Below are 6,120 nucleotides of genomic sequence, written 5' to 3' on the forward strand. Positions count from 1 at the left end.
CCATGTTTGAAAAATGGTTCCCAGAGCCAAGAAGATTTAATACTCTTATAATAAGAGTTATAGTAGTAATAGAAACCTGCTTACTGTTCCCTTGTTTTCTACCTGTACTTCTTCAAATGATAAAAAGCTTCATCGCTACCTTAGTTCACCAAAATGCTTCAGCACAAGTGTACTATATGAATCACTATCAGTCTGTCTTGCAAGAAGACATGGGTAGTAAAAATAAAAGTGAGAACTCCCACTATTGAGTGAGAGTCTCAAAGGCGGGGAATAAGGGAGACCACTCCTCATATTGTCTTATGCCCAATTTCTGCCTCCAAACAAGGAAGAAGTAAAAAGTAAAAGGCAGAAATGAAATCCACAGGTGGACAGCCCAGAGCCGCACCCTGGGTCTGGTTAAAGATTGATCCCCCGACCTAACCGGTTATGTTATCTATAGAGTCCAGACACTGTATGGAAAAGCATTGTGAAAAATCCCTGTCCTGTTCTGTTCCGTTCTGATTACCGGTGCGTGCAGACCCCAGTCACGTACCCCCTGCTTGCTCAATCGATCATGCTCCTCTCATGCGGACCCCCTTAGAGTTGTAAGCCCTTAAAAGGGACAGGAATTGCTCACTCAGGGAGCTCAGTTTTTGGAGATGCAAGTCTTGCCGAAGCTCCCAGCCGAATAAAGCTCTTCCTTCTTTAACTCGGTGTCTGAGGGATTTTGTCTGCGGCTTGTCCTGCTATACCTTCAGACCTCCAATAAACTTGTTTGTGGAGGCCTGGGGAGCTTCTTCAGACCCACAATAAAACTTGTTTAGTCCTAAATAGGTCTGTTAAGAATTCCTTCATTATTTTGTCATGCTTTAAGGCCCAGGAAAGGCCTGGGCAAAACTCTTGGGGGGCTTTTGTTACATCCCAGCCTTTGTATAAGGGCACTGACTTTTAATATTTAACTTAACTATTCAGTCAGTACTGAAACAGTTGTTATGGAGGCCTGCATTAGTGAGACATGGCCTGCCACACTAGTACTTTAGGAGGCCAAGGCAGGAGGATGGCTTGAGCCCAAGAGTTTGAGACCAGCCTGGGCAACATAGTGAAACCCCAACCCTAACAACAAACAAACTAACAAAAAAAGAGCATTTGCAAAAATCTACAGCTAACATTATACTTAATGGCAAATGACTGAATGCTTTCCCCCTAAGCTTGGGGATAAGGCAAGAATGTCTACCATGAAAGGAAAATGCCTTGGGCCCCTAAAATCACTAAGCTAAAGGGAAAATTCAAGTTGGGAACTTCTCAGGGCAAATCTTCCTCCCATTCTATTCAAAGTCATCCCTCTGTTCACTGAGATAGATGCATATTTTGTTTGTCTCCTTTGGAAAGGCTTATCAGAAACTCAAAAGAATGCAACCATTTGTCTGTCACCTACCTGTGACCTGGAAGCCCCCTCCCTGCTATAAGTTGTCCCTGCCTTTCTAGACAGAACCAATATACTTCTTACATATATTAATTCATGTCTCATGACCTCCTAAATGTAAAAAATCCAAGGTATGAGCCCGGGTGTGGTAGCTCATGCCTGTAATCCCAGCACTTTGGAAGGCTGAGGCGGGGGTGGGGGGTGGGGTGGATCATGAGGTCAGGAGTTCAAGACCAGCCTTGCCAAGATGGTGAAACCCTGTCTCTACTAAAAGTACAAAAATTAGCTGGGCATGGTGGCAGACACCTGTAATCCCAGCAACTTGGGAGGCTGAGGCAGAGACTTGCTTGAACCTGGGAGGCAGAGTTTGCAGTGAGCTGAGATCATGGCACTGCACTCCAGCCTGGGTAACAGAGCGAGACTCCATCTCAAAAAAAAAAAAAATCCAAGCTCTGCTCTGACCACCTTGGGCACATGTCATCAGCACTTCCCAAGGCTGTGTCACGGGCTTGCATCCTTAACCTTGGCAAAATAAACTTTCCAAATTAACTGAGACCTGTCTCAAATTCTGGGGGTTCACACTAATTTTATCACTCATATTCAACATAGTACTAGCACTTGTAGTCAGTGCAATAAGGAAAGAATAAAGAAAAGGCATACAGGTTGGAAAGGAAGAAATAAAACTGTCCCCATTTGCATATGGTATTATGTAAATAAAAAATCCCGAGGAATCTACACACATACACACAGGGAAATATGTACATATAAATCTAACAACACCTGTATGGGGTTTGCATGCTTAAAACCACACAACGCTGATGAAAGAAATCAGAAAGCTGAATAAATGGAAAGACATAATGTGTTCATGGATTTAGACTCAACATCCTAAAGATGTCAATTCATACCAAATTAATATATAGGTGTAGCACAATTTCTACCAATATTGCAGCAAGATTTTTTGGAGATATACACAAACAAGATTATTTTAAAATTTATAAGAAAAGGAAAAGGAACTAGAATAGCTAAAGCAATTAGGGCAAAGCATAAATAAAGTGAGTGAGACCCGGCGCAGTGGCTCACGCCTGTAATCCCAGCAGTTTGGGAGGCCAAGGCGGGCGGATCACTTGAGGTCAGGAGTTCAAGACCAGCCTGGCCAACATGGTGAAACCCCGTCTCTACTAAAGATACAAAAAATTAGCCAGGCGTGGTGGCACCTGCCAGGAGTTTGAGATCAGTCTGGAAGACATAGTCCGACCATCTCTACAAAAAAATTAAAAATTAATGGACATGGTAGTTCTAGCTACTTGAAAAGCTGAAGTGGGAGGGTCACTTGAGCCCAGGAGTCTGAGGCTACAGTGAGCTATGATCACACCACTGCTCTGCACTGTGGGCGCAATCTGTCTCTAAAAGAAAACAAGGGCCAGGCGCGGTGGCTTAAGCCCATAATCCCAGCACTTTGGGAGGCCGGGTGGGTGGATCACTTGGGGTCAAGAGTTCCAGACCAGCCTGGCCAACATGGTGAAACCCTATATCTACTAAAAATGCAAAAATTAACCTGGCATGGTGGTGTGCACCTATGAAACCCTGTATCTACTAAAAATGCAAAAACTAGTCTGGCGTGGTGGTGCGCACCTATAGTCCCAGCTACTCGGGAGGCTGAGGCAGGAGAACTGCTTGAACCTGGGAGGCAGAGGTTGCAGTTAGCCAAGATCACGCCACTGCACTCCAGACTGGGCAACAGAGTGAGACTCCCTCTCAATAAAAAAAGAAAAGAAGAAAAGAAAAAAGACTGTGTGGTGTTGGTGGAGGGAAAGACATATAGATCAATGAAACAGAACAGAGAATCCAGAAATAGATGTACACAAATATGCCCAACTGATTTCTGACAAACATTCAAAAGATTCAAAATGGAGGACATACAGTGTTATTAACAAATAGTGCTGGAGCAACTGGACATCAAGAGGCAAGCAAACAAACAAACAAAAATGAACGCTGATATAACTCTTACACAAAAATTAACTCAGGCTATGGCTCACACGAGTAATTCCACTGCTTTGGGAGGCTGAGCTGGGAGGATTGCTTGAACCCAGAAAGTAGGGGCTGCAGTGAGCTATGATCTTGCCACTGCACTCCAGCCTGGACAACAGAGCAAAAAACAAACAGGCTGGGCACAGAGGCTCCCGCCTGTAATCCCAGCTCTTTGGGAGGCCGAGGTGGGCAGATCACCCGAGGTCAGGAGTTCAAGACCAGCCTGACCAACATGGTAAAACCCTATCTCTACTAAAAATACAAAAATTAGCCAGGCGTGGTGGCGGGTGCCTGTAGTCCCCAGCTACTCAGGCGGCTGGGCAGGAGAATCACTTGAACCTGGGAGGCAGAGGTAGCAGTGAAGAAAAAATTGATCAACCAGACTTCATCACAATTTAGAACTTTTGGTCTGTGATAGGCCCTATTAAGAGAATGATTTAAAAAAAAAAAGCTCCATAGTCGAAGAAAATAATCCGCAACCCACATATCTGACAAAGTACTGTTACTGGTGGAGGGTGTTCTTGGCATCTTGAACAGAGAATTGGACAAAACGCACAAACAAAGCAAGGAAAGAATGAAGCAACAAAAGCAGAGATTTACTGAAAATGAAAGTACGCTCCACAGGGTGGGAGCAGGCCCGAGCACAGGGGCTCAAGGGCCCTGTTACAGAATTTTTGGGGGCTTAAATACCCTCCAGAGGTTTCCACTGGTTTCTTGGTTTATGTCCTATGTAAATGGAGAGGATGAGGTAAAGTTAGAAAGTCATTTACTCCTTGTATGTCCTATGTAAACGAAGAGGATATTTCCTGTCACAGCTGAAGTGTGAATTGGCCTTATGTTCCCTGCCTCCAGATCCTATTTTCCTGTCTCAGTACTACTATCTAGAATACATAAAGAACTCTCAAAATTTAACAATCTAATAAGAGTAGATGTAAAAGACTTGAAGAGAATTTCACTGAAGAAGCACATAAACACAGGAAAAATGTTCAACATTATTAGCCATTAGAAAATACAAATTAAAACCACAAGAGGCTGGGCATGGTGGCTCATGCCTGTAATCCCAACATTTTGGGAGGCTGAGGTGGGAGGATAACTTGAGCCCAAGAGTTTGAGACCAGTCTGGGCAATGTGGCAAAACTCCGTCTCTACAAAGATTACAAAATTTAGCAGGGCATGGCAGTGCATGCCTGTAGTCCCAGCCACTCAGGAGGCTGAAGTGGGAGGTTCATTTGAGCTTCAGAGGTGAAGGCTGCAGTAAGCCTTGTGATCACGCCACTGCACTTCAGCATTGGAGACAGAATGAGACCCAGCCTCAAAACAAACAAACAAATAAATAAAACCACAACATACCACAACACATCTACCAGAATGACTAAAAAATAGTGACAATGCCAAATGGTAGTCAGGATGTGGAGAAACTGGGATTACAGGGGTGAGCCACTGCGCCCAGCCAGAAATGCCCGAAAGTTATCCTGTATGGTGTAAAAGGGGAGTAACCCTCAGTTCTGAGGGAAATCCCTGCCCCTTTCCTCGGGATACAGAAAACTCATGAATAATCCGTCCTTTGTTTAGCATACAGTCAACAAGTAACTATAAGTATACTTGACTGAGTATACTTATAGTATGGGCTCGCTGCTCTGTCTACGGAGTAGTCATTCTTTTATTCCTTTAATTCTCTAATAAACTTGATTTTAGTCGGAGGTGGTGGCTCACGCCTGTAATCCCACCACTTTGGGAGGCCAAGGCAGGCAGATTGCTTGAATTCAGGAATTCGAGACCAGCCTGGCCACCATGGAAAAACCCTATCTCTACAAAAAATACAAAAATTAGCTGGGCTTGGTGGCTCACACCTGTGGTTCCAGCTACTAGGAAGGCTGAGGTGGGAAGTCACTTGAACCCGGGAGGCAGAGTGCACCACGGCACTCCAGCCTAGGTGACAGAGCAAGACTCTAAAAAAAGAAAATCCAAAAAACCCTTACTTTCAGTTAAAAAATTTTGTTTTCAATTCATCTACTGACTCCCTGGTATCTACAACTTAACTAGTCTAGTGAACTTGGGGAAGTTACTCCTTTTTTTTTTTTAAGACAGAATCTTGCTCTATTGCCCAGGCTGGAGTGCAGTGGCACGATCCTGACTCACTGCAACCTCCACCTCTTGGGTTCAAGCGATTCTACTGCCTCAGTCTCCCGAGTAGCTGGAATTATAGGCACATGCCACCACACCCGGCTAATCTTTATATTTTTAGTAGAGTTGAGGTTTCACCATTTTGGCCAGGGTGGTCTCAGACTCCTGGTCTTAAGTGATCCGCCCGCCTTGGCCTCTCAAAGTGCTGGGATTACAGGCGTCAGCCACTGCTCCTGGCCTCTAGTTACTTCTTAAACTCTCTGAACCTTGTTTTTTTAAAATCCTCTAAATGAGGATAACAGTTCATAATTCCTAACTTTTGTCAGGAAAATTAAAGGAGTTAATATATATTATGTGGAGAAATGTAAATTCTAGTTCAAAAAATAGAAGAAATAATGTAAATACTGATTTATTTATCTGGTGAGAAATGCAAGGACATTTTTGTTTGGTGGTGGGCATTAAAAGGCTAAGGTATTTATATTCCACTGGATACATTTGGAAGAATGATTAACAGTGTTATTTCAAAATTTCAACATTGAGGACACACTAGGACTTACATCTTTTTC

Source organism: Gorilla gorilla, chromosome 4, assembly GCF_029281585.2.
Source record: "Gorilla gorilla gorilla isolate KB3781 chromosome 4, NHGRI_mGorGor1-v2.1_pri, whole genome shotgun sequence".
NCBI lineage: Eukaryota > Metazoa > Chordata > Mammalia > Primates > Hominidae > Gorilla > Gorilla gorilla.